The sequence below is a fragment of the Thunnus thynnus genome, chromosome 19, assembly GCF_963924715.1.
Source record: "Thunnus thynnus chromosome 19, fThuThy2.1, whole genome shotgun sequence".
NCBI lineage: Eukaryota > Metazoa > Chordata > Actinopteri > Scombriformes > Scombridae > Thunnus > Thunnus thynnus.
In genome coordinates, this window is record NC_089535.1 from 23,635,638 (window position 1) to 23,651,053 (window position 15,416).

A 15,416-nucleotide genomic window follows, 5' to 3' on the forward strand; every position below is an offset into this window, starting at 1 on the left:
CCCAGGGAAGTGACGTCAATATGATGCGTCTTTCTTTTATTTTATAAGGTGATTTTTGGCTTATTAGGAAGAGGTGGGTTGGTTGGATGGCTAGAAAATTAGTTTGGCAAAAAAGTTGCAAAAGCAGCAGGAGAGCACTGTTCCAGACCACCAACCAGACATCTTTAACGTCATGTCAGGCATTTTAACCCAGATTTTTAACATCACATGGGGTGTTTTAACTGGAGATTTTTAATCTCACAACAGGTATTTAACCAGGGATTTAATTCATTTTACTATTTTAACCCAAACCATGATCTTTCTCTGACCCTAAACCTAACCAATGGCATTCAATGACATGGGTAAAGGTTAAAAATGCGGCGTTAAATTGGTGTATGATCTGCAAAATTGGACTTTGGCATATGCACTGCATGCAATTTGAAAGTGTAAAGTTGTGAGACTGGGTTGGCATCCGAGGGTGGGATGAAGACCCTTGCCGTGAAATGCCGGCACTGACCAGGAGCTGGAGAACAAAATGGCGAAACGTGGCAAAAAAAAATGTCTAGTGTGAAAAACTGATTAACAACGGAGCAACTGGTCGATTAATCACTTATCTGATATGATAACACAGATTTATGTTTAAAATAATTGGTTTTAAAATTTTAAAATGCTGAACATTAGCCAGCTCCTGCTTCTCAAAATTTGAAGATTTACAACTTTTCTGTTTCTGTGTGGAAATGATTGCTGAAACAATTAATCCATTAGTCTATCAGCACATAAAATGCCAAACATTTGCTGGTTGCAGTTCCTTGAATGTGAGGATTTGCTGTTTTTCTCTGGTTTATATCATTTTAAATGAAATATCTTTGGTTTTCAGAAAAAACAAGCAAAACAAGCGTCATCTTATGCTCTCAGAACTTGTGATGGGCATTTGCCATTATTTTATGGATTAAAAGGTGTCACTCATTGACTTTTTATAGAAAAATAGTCAATACATATTGTAAATCGATGATGGAAATATGTTAATATAATTGTATAGTTGCAGCTCTACAAAAGTTATTCACATAAACTCGAGTGCTCAAATATATTACAAAACAATACCTAGTATTGATCCTGGAACTGGCCATTCGCTGTTGGCTGTTTCTAGTGGAATAATTGATTTTCTGCTAATTTATTTGGGTCCTTCAGGGTGAGACCCCCTGATGCAGAGCTAGACTCACAGGCAGACAGGTTCTGGAGGAAACCTGGAGCAGAGCTCCGAGGAGCAACTCTGACTGATGAGCTTTTTGAAAGTTGATCAGACACTTATGCTAAGAAGGGGAAACTAGAGCAAAGGCATCCTTAATTATCTGATGAGGGGAAGCTTATCTGAACGGTTTCTTTTTCTCTCCTCTTTTATCCTGCCGGATCACATGGCAGATCTTTACATAACAAAAGAGCTACCTGGCTGGCCCGCTTCATTTAAAACTCCATCTTGATCCACAGACACTGCGTGTGTGAGTCCAGGTTCTGGTCTGAGGATCCACAATAAGTCTTTGTATCGCTTTATGTACGGCAACACATTCTGGAGGTGTAATTTTCCTGAAATACTGTGTGATAAAGATTCAGGCCTGAGCATATTGGAACATTTATGGGTCTTCTCCCCGCAACGAGTGTGTAATTAATTCACGATTAAAAGTATTAGCACAGGCTTTGTGTGGTGATTTATTTAAAGGCTGGTACTAATGCTGGCTCGGTTTCCTCCTTTAGGAAATGGGTAATAAGATCTGATGCCAGGCTTCTTGAGCATTCCTCCACACACACACACACGCACATCCTCCATTAGAAGCCCACACATAAGCACAGGAGCCCGGTCACCACCGCCGTCACAGCCACCATGTTAACTTATTCATCCCTGTTAAAGCCCATGTAACTGGATAGCTGTTAATTAATATAGCTGTCGGGTAAATGGTTGCTGCCGGACCATCGCCACCATCCATCAGTAACATAATCTCGGGCTTGTTTTCATGCCAGGCCTCGGGCTCAATTAAGATAATGCTATGCAAACGAGGTCTCTCGCCATTAGCCTCATCACTGAGGGGCCGTTAATGGCATAATTGGGACACTCCAAAGAACAATTACTGTGGCACCTCCTCCCCACCTATGAGATCAGCAATCATCTGCGAGCATGACTGAGGAGTCACAAGTCGTGACCACCGGGCGACGAGTCATGGCTGCAGATTGACCCGGGAGGTCCAACAGGAGCAGCTGGAGAGCGCAGACAGACGACTGCAGCCAAGACTGCCGACCTGTAATTATCAAGTGATGCATTTGTATTGAAATTGATGATAGTGTTTATATTATTAACTTAGCAGGAAATGACCTCCTATTACAGAGCAGTAAGCATGAGGGCAAGTATAAAGGCCCCTATACACTCTGCAATAACAGCAATTCTACATGTTTGTTAGCTGTCACACTGTGTAACATGGTCTAATGAAATCTTGGTCTCAATCTGTGTTATTAATTTGAGGCATTTCAGGTTGTCAGGTTTCTGGTGAATCATAGCGCTTCAATGCAAACTGAAAAAAGAATGCGAGCAGAGACATGTCAGGATCTTTTGTCATCTGTCTGTGCAACTCATGTTCATAAAATGCAGCAAAAAGCAAGCTTTTGCCACAGCACTGGTAATGCTCGTTCTAACTTAATTCCAAAATAGCACTTACAATAGAAAGATACATGCCGATATTGTAGAAAGACAAAATAAAAAGAGAACTTCTGAAACTTCTTTGTTCCAGAAGAAAAAGAATCTAATTCAAAATCGCATTTGAAATGACGTAAATAACTAAAAATCCAAAGTAAAGTAAATGAACTTGAAATCTTGAAGGTTTCAACTTGTAATAGCAAGTACAATAGAAACACGCTTCATTTTTTCCCCCAGAAAGGCAGATGAAAGAAATGCTCAGTGATAACCATGAGTTACAGATGCTAGTGAAACAGAGGCTATCCCTGATGGGCTTTCTATATGTCTGTGGATACTTATAAGTAACAAATGTAGCACAAATTTTAACTGAAATTTCAGAAAATCCATAAAAGAAAATGCTAACATACGAATTTGATCATTTGCATTTCAATGCAAAGGGGCTAAAAATGAAACATTCAGATGTGTGGCCATGCCAGAGCTGCCTGTTGTTGTCTTTAGTTATTTTTTATTATTCCGGGATTTTACCAGGTCAAAACGTAAAACTTTAATGTTTTTGCTTTCAAGTCTTTAGGGAGTCAAATCTCGTCAAGTCTCAGTCATGTCCAGGTCAAGTCTCAAGTGCTCATTTAGTCTGACTGGAGTTCAACTATACAGCTCTGTATGTAGATGTCTAGGAAACAGTGGGCTGAGTTTGGTTGTGTCTCCTATAGATTTCAGATAATATATTTGTCTCAACAGAATTTATATAAATAATCTAATTGCTGTTTGCTTCTCAACAAAATTTAGCCCATTTTTAACAGTAGATATTTTGCCGTCTTTCGAAACCTGAAAATCACCAAATCAAATTCTTACTGGGAGAGGCAGGGTACCGGGAGGTGGATATAAAAGTGAAAGTGACAGTGAAAACAGTTTAAAAAGGTGAGGAGGGGGTGGCAGATGATGTTGGTCCTTGAGGGGGGAGACAGGAGGTTGGTGTTGGCAGAAGAGTGTGGTCATGGTGAAGGTCAGCGAGGTAGGAGGGGGAAATGTTTGTAGCAATGGATCGAGCAATGTTGAGTTGCAAAGTTGGAGGAGCCACTGGTTCCAGAGGTATTGACAAATGTAAAAGTGACACAAACAGTTGTGTCAAATATGAAAAGAGAGAGCTAGAGAGAGAGAAGTTAAAACCCTGGCTCCTATCTCATCTCTGTACAGCTTGCCAGTCACTGCATGCAGTGGGTGTGAATGTCAGTTCATCACTTTTGGAAAGTTACAGAATTGGACCTGCACAGCTGCCTAAAATCTGACGTTAGAAAGGTTTGGGGGGGAGGTGATTTCTGAAACTATTGGACTGTCTGACAAGCAGCTCTGACAGAGTATACTGGCACCTTAAACTGTGTAATCTTTAGCTTCCATCAGTCATTGTTGACACAATGCCCCTTGGGGTCATAGCTGACTTTTCTGCTTACTTTTTTTTTCCATGTCCACAGGCTTATATCTTTGATACCTTTGACCTTGTTAATCTATTATACTAATGATTTAACCAGGAGAGTTTCCATCCAAGGCTTGAAGTGCTCCAACTGTCAGTCACCTAACATTCTGTATGCAGAAAATCAAACTTTTTCTCCCACGCCCAGAATTACTCCTTCCACTTTCTACAACTTTATTACGCACAAAAATAGGAACATCTGCAACTTATAACAGACCAAGTTACCCTGAAAATGAGCAAAATTGTGAATTTTTAGTTGGATCATTGCTCTAAAGATATATAGCAAATATACCACTGTGAAGCTGCCATCCAAATCTATAAATTTCCAGGAGACTTTCTGTGTGCTGAGTCACACTCCCACACATTTTCCTTCACAGTGCATTTGTTGTTGGTTTGCAGGTTTTCTCCCTTCAGCAGGACAGACAAAAGCCACATCTCTGCAATACAGAGGCTCTTCCCATCTGTTGTCTGCTCACACCTCCACTTTGCTACATGACTCACACATTCTTACACACACACACACACACACACACACACACACACACACACACACACACACACACAAACACACACAAACACACCATAGGCGGGCTTCAGCACTAGCACTAGCTATAATGATTCCTCTGACACACATTGGGGCACATCATTCCACAGCACAGCACAGCTTTGCAGCTCAAGGCCTCTAAACCTCACTCACACTTCTCACTAGCAAGATGCTTTCTGTGTATGTGTGTGTGTGTGTGTGTGTGTGTTCATGGCCATGTGGCTGAGCAGTGAGCGTCTCCTTGGGAATTTTAAGAGTCAAGCCCCCCTAAATCTTCTTGTTTCAACTTTAGAAAATCAATAGGATAAATATCCTGTTTGCCCCTCTTGTCCTCAGCCGCCCACCTCCAGCTTGCTCAGGTTACCGGAGCGGAGAATCTCGCTCTCACCTCAGGCTATGTTTAAAATAATCCCTGTTTTTTTTTTTTTTTTAGCTCTGAATGGCCAAGGATCTCAGGTGCAGCTTCTTTTTTTTTTTCCTTTAACAGTGAGCAAGAGGGAGAATCATGTTAACATATGCCATTGGAGAACGCCACTGGCTAAGTCCTCCAATCGACCTGCTCCGTGTGTGATTAGGCTAGTGAAGCTGAGCCCTGAACACAGATCGAAGAGGGTACACTCTCAATATGGATGCGAGCCGTGCCTGCCGCGGCCACATCCAGCTGCTTCTATTGATTTTTTTGTCCTCAATTATATAATAGAAGCTCTGTTCTGGATTTGAACTTAAATCACATAGTTTGGTGAGCGAGCATGTCCTATAAATCAAGAAAGCATTTTGACTCATATGAAATAGGATTTTTATCGACTGCGTTTGGCAGCCCCTCTGGAGAGATTTGCATGACCACTGTGCGCCAGCGTGTTCGTGTTCTGCGCGTGATACAAAAGTGTATGTCTGTAGTTTTTTTTTTTTCCCTTCTTCTTTTGTTCCAGGTGATTGGACTAAAGACAAAGAGGCACTGACACAAAACTTTGAGTGTGCAGTTCAGCAAGCCACAACTCAAGCTCTCACAAATCTGTTTTCAAAAGCCTTTGGATTAGTTCTCCCTGTACACAGTTGACTCTTCTAATTGGAAGACATCCACTTTTATAGCCATTTGATCCATTGGCAACTTTGTTGAAATACAGCCCTAAATTCTTTATCCTCGCAGGCATCTCGATACATTTTTTTTCTCTGCAGGTTAGGAGAATCATTGTGAGTGAAAACACAACGGGACACTTACCCGGTTTCATGGAAAAAATAATATTCAACTCAAGCCCAGCCATTTAAACCTCAGTCCAGTCCATGAAATGATCTACCGATGTGAAAACATAATTTATCTTCTAGTTCATCTCAACTTGATTAAAGAAATTCTGGTGACAAAATGTTGAAATGGGCAAAATCTTCATCTTCTTTCCTTCTGACTCTTGTTCAGATACTAATAATAAAAATAATTTTCATCTTTAAATAACCAGACTTTTTGAAGGAAACAGCTTGATAATTTGGGAAATTTGCTTAGATGAGAAAACAGACACTCTAATGTTGGTAGGCTATGAAGCAGGAGATGGTTAGCTTAGCTTAGCATAAAGACTGGACACAGGGGGGAATAACTATCCTGGCTCTTTCTAAAGATAACAAAATCCTCCTACTAGCACCTCTAACACTCATTAATTAACGCATTATATTGCATTTGCTTAATCTGTACAAATAAAAGTTACGGTTTTACAGAAAGTTATGTGCAGTATCAATCTTCTCATCTAACTCTCGGCAAGTAAGCATATTTACCAAAATGTTTGAAAATTCTTTTAAATGTATTGCATTTGTTTTGTGAAATATCATCTCCCTCTCTTTTCCATGCAAGTTAATGTTTTATTTCATGTATTAACTTTTATGTTTAGCAGAGCTGAAAAAACACAAAGCTGGCAGTTTACAGTAAATGTCCTCTTATGATGGACTAAGCTCAACTATTTGATTTTTTTTCAATCAGATTTTTAGCCTTTAGTATTTAAAATGAGGAAGAAACAGCGACCCCATACAAATACAGTGTTACACTATATTTGCAGTCATTATTCACACATTTGACACACTGTAACATCACCTCATCTATTTCACAGACATCTTTCATCACTACGTTATATGACTGTCACTGTAACTGAAGTATTTCATGCCCTATAGACCTGGTAAACTGACCCATCGTGCTCTGCTCATGGAGCACAAATATCGACCTAATTTCAAGCGGCCAGTGCTTCCAGTAAACGAGAGCACTGTCATTATCACCGAGTGCCATCAGACACCTGGAGGGAGGAGGACGGTGAAGAGGTGGTGGCCGAGGATGGCCGGGAGTTCGGTTCGGTGGGGAGGGAGGGTAACCTGAGCCTCAGATGCTAATCTTGCTGCGCTCCGGCATTTTGGGGGATAATTGTAGCCCTGGCTGAGCTCAGGTGATGATGCAGGCGATCCGCTGGAGTTAAGCCCTGTCGCTCTTGCCAGTTTGCTCTTCTTCGCCTCACCTGTCCTTCCCCCTCTGCATGGTCTTAATCTCTTTTCCCTTCCTATATCCCTCCCCTCCTCCCTCCATATGAATATTCCCCAGAATGCCTGACAAGCCCGCAGTAAGAGGCGGTGGGGAAGGGTCGTGGGCGTAACTTTAGCTGGAGTAATGAGGCCTAATCCCCTGCTGACTGGGGCCTGTTTAAACAGCTCCTGGCTGAGCCACCCAGTAATGGAGTAATTAACCCCAGCGCCCTCTTCTGCCCGGCAGTTCTGGTCCTCCACAATGAACGCCCCCCATATTCCACTCAGCCTACATTGCTGCTTTGTCATTGTTCTGGATGTGATGGGAAGGAAGATGGGAATTTATGGAAAAACACTGATGGGAAATAAGTTTGAGATAGAGTGCAGACTAATGCAATGCAACCCTTCACAGCCTAATGCTGCACCTCCCTGACATTGTCTTTGTAGTGACTGGTCTTTATGTGAGGAAGCATTATCATGTATGCTATGTGAGGAAACAGTAATGGGAACAGTTCAAGGTTCAAGGGTCATTATAAGTGCTGTGAATCACTCAACAGGCAGAGCATTCAGGTACGAAACATATCTCTCTCCACTGATCTGATTTCCAGACAATCATACACGGCAGATTCTTTGTATTTGCTTTTGGTGGCCTCACGAAAACAATCAGCACAATCAAACAGCATACACTACACACAGGCATCCCATCAAGCCAATAGGAAAAGCCTTGTGTGTTCATGTCCCGGCTCTTGCCGTCTCCAGCCAACTTAACGCGGAGAGGCGCTGAGGCGTTTGAAGTAAGCAGCCACCACACATTATGCCAGATGAAATGCTATCATGCGTGGTCGCTGAATGGTTTGTGTCATTAAGAGAATAAGGCAAACAGGGAGCCGAGCGCGCTCAGAACCTGCCTGCTCGCACGCCTTTCTGAGGGGAAGGCAAGATTAAGGGGATGTTCAGAGGCTCTCGTCTGTCAAGACTTCAAAGATGCCATCGACACTCCTTGTTTCTGCCGGCGCAGCGACCAAATCGCACACACTCTGCCGCCTCTGTGGCTGTCAAAGCTCCTCTGACATCCCCTTTATCAGGTATACAGGCTTTAATCCAGACACAGATAAATAAATCAACACACAGGGGTCCCGTTCTTTGCAGCACCTCCTGGTGGCAGGGTATCTGTACAGCCAAGAAACGGGGAAAAATATCAAGAAGTCATTAGTCTTCCGCTGGGGACAACAAAGAAAGGCCAATTTCACAGTACAGAAAGGATAATTAATGCACAATTGTCAAATACAGACAAGCTAAGAAGTGAATTAACCAATAAGCACTGCGTTTTTTCTCTTGGCAGTCACGTCAGATGATTCAGTGCAGATAACAAGCGAAAAAATTAAATCAGCAGTGGCATCAAGGCTTACACTCGCTGAATTGGGCTCATCTCCTGCATGCCTGAATTGAATTTCAAAGTGTCTCTATCAGTTTCTACAAACAGAGAAATGTGTTGCTTTCCACCTTTTTTTTTTTTTTTTGCAGGAGCAGAGATCCATTTTGACAACCAGTGCAACATCTGGAGCAGACAGATGAGAGGAGAACAGAGGAGTTTGAATTAGAGTTGACACGTCGACATGCAGGCAGACACGGCGCACATCAGAGCCAGCCCTGAGCGCTGGGATGGACACATCAGTCTGTTTGGATATCGGCGAATCCTGAGTGCGAAAAAACACAGCTGAGCGGGTACGGCGGGAAGCAATCTGAGATATCGACAATGAAATAAATACAGAGGAACAAACCAAAGAAGCAGCAGTGTGTACCCAATATGACTGCTTTAACTCGTAGAGAACTTCCCGGGAAGCAAGGAGAAAAAAAAAAAAAAAAAAAAGCACAAGCTGGAAAGGCAGAGTGTTGTACCTGTCTGGGTGTATTTCCGTTGGTTCTTTTCATTTTATTTTAACAGCAAAAGCAAGGCAGACAGAGATCACCACAACCGAAATATGATGTCTGAACTGAGAAGAGAGATCTGTTGTTCCATTGTTCTGTTTGTTTGTTTTGAAGACCGGTCTGGCAGCGGAAAGCACATCCCTTTCAGAATACAAAAGATGCCTTAGAGGCAACATAAGTGAAGTTTTATGCTGATGACTGACTGTTTGACAAACATCGGAGGTGAAACTGCAACTCCGTTCAGCGAGGAAGAGGAAGAAGGCAATGGGAAAAAAAAAATAAATAACAGGGGTACCTGGATAATGTGTAAAAGAAATAGAGAAAAAACAGGTGCTTGAAAACTGAGGGAGTGAGAGGACAAAAAAAAACTAATTTATATCCTATAAGAGGAGTGTGAGGCACCCAGGGGGGCCCTGTAAATTGTGAAAAATTAAAGGAGACGGATTCAAACTGTCCAATTTCCACTTCAAACAAACCCTGGGCTCCATGCTCCTGGAGAGGCTGCCTCATAACCAACACATAGCTTTAGAAAGAGGTGCCCCCCCACCCACCCCCTTCCCTTAACGACCACCTCCTTCCCTCCTCATCCTCCCCCCCGCCTCTTCATCCCCTCTACAAGTCCACTACTGCAACCGCCACGTTTTTTTTTGTGCTTTTTCTTTCTTTCTTTTTTTTTTCTGGTACTCTCCATTTCCTCAATAACCCCGCTCTCTAATTCCCCTAAGCACTGTACTGGTTACACTAGCCACTGTCTCTCCCCTGCCTAATTATACCCTTGTGAGTCTATTAATCAACTTGTGAATTATTTAAGAAGGAGAGCTCCTCTGCCTGTAACTGGCTTTGACACTGAAGGAGAGATGGAGAAGAGAAGAGAAAGGCAGCGGGTTGGAAGAGGAGGGGGGGGGGGGGGGGGGGGGGGGGGGTGGAAGCTAAAGCGAGGGGGGACAAAGGAAAGGAGGAAGTCAGTAGGTGGGTGGGTGGAAGGAAGGAGAGAATAGAAAGGAAATTAAAAGAAAAGAAAAGGGAGATGGAATCGGGGTCTTCTTGCGTACGTCCCCCAAGGACTGGGCTGCCGGTGCAGCGCTGCACCTAGACAAGACAAAACCCCCATCAACATTCACCCTGTTTGGTTTTTTTTGTTGTTGTTGTTTTTGTTTTTTTTCCCTTTCTCCCCCATCCCACCCTCTATTTTCATGCATAAGTTTTCATGATAAACAGGAAATTCATGAATATATGGAGTGATACAGTGAGAAATGGAGGAGGGGGGGAGACAGAGGGTGAGGTGAAGGAAGAGAAAGAAGAGTGAACAGTCGAAGCCAAGAAGAGTGAGCTGAGACTGGGAGGGAATTATGTAGACAGCAAGATGCTCACACATACACGAGCAGAAGCAGTCACATACATTTACACACACACGCAACTTCACATTGCAGGCAAACCGGGGTCCTTCCACTGTTTGACAGGAGGCAACATCTCCCCAGAGCAGCAGATACACATGGCAATGGTGGTGGTGGTGATGATGATGATGATGGTTGTGGTTGTTAGTGTGCCGCAGTCTGTCCTCCTCCTGCTCCCCTGGTCCCTCCCGTTGCAGCCGCTACTCATCAGTCGAGAGGAGAGCCCGACCCTTCTAATGACTCCCATCGACACTGACGCCCGCCATAAGCAGCCGGGGCAGGAAGAAACAAGCGTGAAAGTGAGATCATTATTATTTTCATAATGTTTTGTGCTCTCAGTCGGACCCCTGGCGCATCGCAGTGCCGCCCGCAGAATCATAATGAAGTCTGAGGAGTGTTTTGGGGGCCGAAGAGAAATAGTTTATTTCAAAGTCAGCGTGCCAGTTTAAAGGGTCAGTTCACCCAAATTACAAAAAAATGTGTATTTTCCCCATTTACCTGTAGTCATGTCTAATTATTAAGAGATTTTTTGTTTTATTTGCCCAAGTTTTGACAAATCTGCCTGCACCCAAATACACTGGAGGTAAATGGAATATAATTTGCTGTCCTCACAACACTTTCACTTTTCTTTGAAACTATTCTACCAAAGAAATAGTCCTTGTGAAAAAACTGTTGACAGTGTGTTCTATGAATTTTACAGTGTGCTACTGTTTCTTGAGAGAGACGTTACTGAATTTTTTAAATGCCAATTTTCAATTCTGTGAGCACCACAAATGAAATTCCAATCATCTCCATTGTACTGGTGTGGAGGCAGATATCTCAAGAGACGGATATCTCAAAACCTGAGCAAATAAACAAAAACTATCCTCATGGCTAGAAACCACAGGTAGGTAAGTGTGAAAATATGTTTTCTAGTCATTTGGGTGAACTGGCTCTAACACTTCACACTCACCCATGTTTACTGAGCAACCCCAGCCTGTGGGCTGCATGCTTGTGTGTTTTCAGAGAGGGTGGTGTGTGCACATCTTGTGTGTGCGTGAGTAGCACATCTCATTAGGCCTGAGCGGTGCTGTTGTCTGAGAGGGTACGAAAGTCCATACTGCTCCGTCTCTGTGGGATGTTTATTAAATTAATAAAAAGTTGCTCAAGGCGAGCTGTACCGGGGAATGCCCAGGGCTCGGCCGTGATTGGCACTCTCCGCCGCCCTGCGTTTTCTCTAGGGTCCGCCTGCGTTTGCTTTAACTAACTGGCCGTGACTGAGGAGAGCAGGCTGACATGAAGCCCCTCTCTGTCTCTGTACTCCCCCCTCCTTCTCCTCCCATCCATCTCACCACTCCTCTGTCTGACTAGGCCCGGTTTGCTTTGAATTGGGGGGGGGGGGGCAATCAGTGAAAATAGACAGTGAAACCTCCAGTCGTTTCTTGTTTTGACAACAAGGAACTGTTAAGCTAATCAATTTAGTATCAATTTAGTTATAAAGTATCAATTAACCAACGTGAAATTTCAGCTCAGTGGGCCCTGGACAAAGATCATATGAAGCAGGTAGTAGCCTACAACATATCTGTCCTCAACTGTCTGCTGTAATCAGTTTCTGAATACATTAGTGATGAAAAATGGGTCATTCTGTTGCTGAATCATGCTTTGTTTTAAATCCGCAAACCCGAGTTTAAATAGTTACTCAGTATGTTTTGGACTTTGAGGAGGCGGCAAATGTAATCATCTAAACCACTCCCTGTTGTTTGTTGATTGGTCTGGCTTCTTTGGTGGATGTTTTTCAGACTAAAAACAAAAGCTGAGCTCATGAGATTTAAGCTGGCTCAATGAGGCTACTGATCATATTTTCAACTTTCTGTTTTAGATCCACATGGTTTCACGCTCTGAACAGAATTGTTATTCAGCGTGGACTGGGAGTCCTTGCTTACCGGTGATTTCTGATTTATGTGTGTTGTTCTACTGTTTCTGTTAACCCTAATTTTTAGCTTGCAGCTTGTAACCTGAAAACCCACCAGGACAACTGAGCAGGAGGTTGAGGCCTGCGGACAAGAAAGGAGGGAAGCAGACAGGGCAGAGGTCATGGAGAGGAGACGGTATTTATATCGAAAGAGAATAATCAGACAGGCAGGGGTGGAGAAGACTCCAGAGGGGAAGATGAGTCTTGTTTGTTTGAGAAAAAAAACAGAAAAAATTTAGTCATTATACAACCATTTCTCACTTCACACAAACACTTTATTTAGACTACCGGCATTATGTTCCAATTAAACACAAAAGAAAAGTCTGGCATTTCAAACTCTTCAGAGAAATCTGCATATTGCCTTTCAGGAAAAAAAAAAAGAAACAAAGGGAAAAATTAAAATATATTATCATCTTTTAAAAATCCTTTTAAAAATAAACAAGACAAACACAAACAAAACACAACAAAAAAGCCCCACTCTGTCTCTTTCACTTTATATCTCTCTGTCTATCTCCCTCTCTCTAGCTCGGCTGGGCGACTCTCTGAGGAGGAGGAAGCTGAGAGAACTCATTTGCATATAAACTGTGAGAGGCAGGGATTGTCATCGGCGGCACATTAGACGCAAGGAGCGCGAAGGGAGAGGATTTTCATGTGCAAATTTCAGCCTTGCCAACTCTGTGCATTATTATTTCATCAGCGCCTGAGAAGGAAACCCCTCCGATCCCCAAACCCCGCCATCATCCCCACGGACACTTCAAGATTCAGACCAAATCCCCCCGCTGTGCCTCTTCCCCAGAAGGCCCCACTACTGAGTAGCTGTTTACACCGGGGCCCACGACGCAGGAGGAGACAATCTGCCTCCGAGAGGGGCACAAGATCAGATAAGAGGGAACCGCAGGAAGAGGGAACAGATATACACCAGTTGTGACCAGCAATATTGGTGTTCCTTGCATTAATTGCTTGTAAACTGCGAGGCTGGAGGCTTGCTGGCTTTCAAGTTTAAAAAGGAGATTACAGCCAATTAGCAGGGCCTCTGAAAACCCTTTACTGCCTGGGGAATAGTGGCTGATCCCTAATGTGGGACAGCTGTGAGCAACAAAGGAACAGTCGCAGTCCTGCTTTTGAAAAAACACACACTCGCAAGCAGAGCACTTTCAAAACACACACATATTGTATGCACTCACGTATAATCTCACATGCAAACAAACAAAAAAAAAACCCCTTCATTGATAGCACTAGCTGCAAAGAAGTGCTATAACGGCATGAAAAATGAATGAGTACATGACTGTAACTATGCAAACAGACACAAACGCGCACAAAGTACGCACACGTTCCCAAAGTGACAAAATGGGAACAGACAGGGAGGTAAATATGTTTTAAAAAGTGAAGGGAAAACGTTTGTGGGTTGGGGAACGTATTTCATCCTTTTAAATCAATTTGTCAGGTTCTTCTTGGAGCCGCGTTACCAAAAGAGCCGAGTGTTTCCCTGTAAACTGCCATCTTTAATTTCTTTGTCTGACGTGCTCCACTGTACCACGACACACCAGAGACCGAGTGTGAGGTGAGCAAAAGGTTCAAAGCCCAGATGGGAGCAGCGCCTGTGTACCCCTGAGCACCGTGGATTACCTCATTCACTCTCATGTCAAACAGAAGGCAGGAAGAGGAGGAACACAAGTCGAAAGATCTCCACAGGCTCCGTAATCTACGACGATTTATGCCGAGCCCCGCGACTCCCACATTACGAGTCTCGCTGATTTCCTTTCTTCCTCTTTATCTTTTCTCCTCCTGTGTTTCATACCACTTTCTGTCTGTTTTCCGTCTGTGTACCTTTCTGTCATGTTCGCCGTGCACCTGCACATCCTCCGCTACACCCCGCCATCTTCCTCTGGCTCCCTCATCCCCGCACACACATTAGCAAAAACAGCTGTCTGCCAACTATTTCGACTTATGTGTAATGGGATTCAGATCCTCCATAAGTACCAAACAGCCTCTCCTAAAAGGGTCTGTGAAATGTAAGTGTCTAGGATAGCTTCTTAGTAAGGAGCTAAATAGTAACAAAAATGGGTTTGCGAAAGTACTTTGAAGGCTTGTTCTCCACAGTGCCTCCACAAAATCTTTATGCTGTTATGAATTATCATCATTCAATTGTTTTTAAGTAATCTGTTAAAACTTTACCTTAACTGCTTCCCCATATGCAAAATAAAAGGATATACTCAGCCAAACTATACATGTGCGCTTGAATTTAAAAAAAAATACTGGTCCGCTGTTCAATTTATAACAGGAAATAAGTTAAGTTTTCGAAGGTAAGGCTAATTTAGCTAGGACCGTTTCTAAAATGAGACTATGAAAACTTTCAGATGAAGAAACATTCTCTCTTTCAAAGTTGTATTCATAAGTAATAAAACGCTTGCTCAATTCAATACACTTAGAGGTTTCGCTGCTCTAGTATTTGTTTGACCAGTAGCTAATGGTGGCTAATGTAAGCTAATGTTAGCTGATGTTAGCAAACTTTAGATAGATACTGCTGTTCACAGACTTTATGACTCTTCTTACTTATACTGCTGTTAAACTGTGTGTAGCTTGTCGCGGATAAACATTTCAACAGTTTTATCACAAAAGTAAAGTAAAATTGCCACATAGCCTATGTGTTCTTCCTCAGAGCTTAGAATCAAGTAACATAGCATTGGTTGTTTGTTCAAATTCTTAAATCAAACAGTGTTTACATGAGGTGTTCAGTACATGCAAGACTGAATCTTAAACACTGAATCCACAAACTAATCTGACTATACTGAATCACCATTGTCATTGACTGAGTAGCTTATAAACTCCCCTCACTGGTGACAGAAAGCACTGTTGTTGCTCAGCTGTGATATACAGTAAGCTATGATATTTCATAGTTAAAAGTTTACTTAAAGCAGTGAAAGCCACAGAAAAATTATGATGTGGTAACTTGCAGGCCTAGAGCTGAATGATAAAATTCA

The 15,416-nt window shown here is 42.7% G+C and overlaps 1 long non-coding RNA gene across 5 annotated transcripts in view; it reads right to left on the bottom strand.

The window, feature by feature from the left end:
• Window positions 1-15,416, bottom strand: part of LOC137170296 (uncharacterized) — a 52,868-nt gene that overhangs the window by 11,670 nt on the left and 25,782 nt on the right. The window contains exons 4-5 of one of the 5 annotated variants that reach the window (XR_010924590.1): window positions 11,437-12,517; window positions 9,675-10,736 (exon numbers count right to left, since the gene is read on the bottom strand). The exons of 1 other annotated variant lie outside the window; for it this stretch is intronic. This is a non-coding gene — a long non-coding RNA (uncharacterized lncRNA). 3 more of the 5 variants (XR_010924593.1, XR_010924592.1, XR_010924591.1) reach the window with 3 other exon arrangements.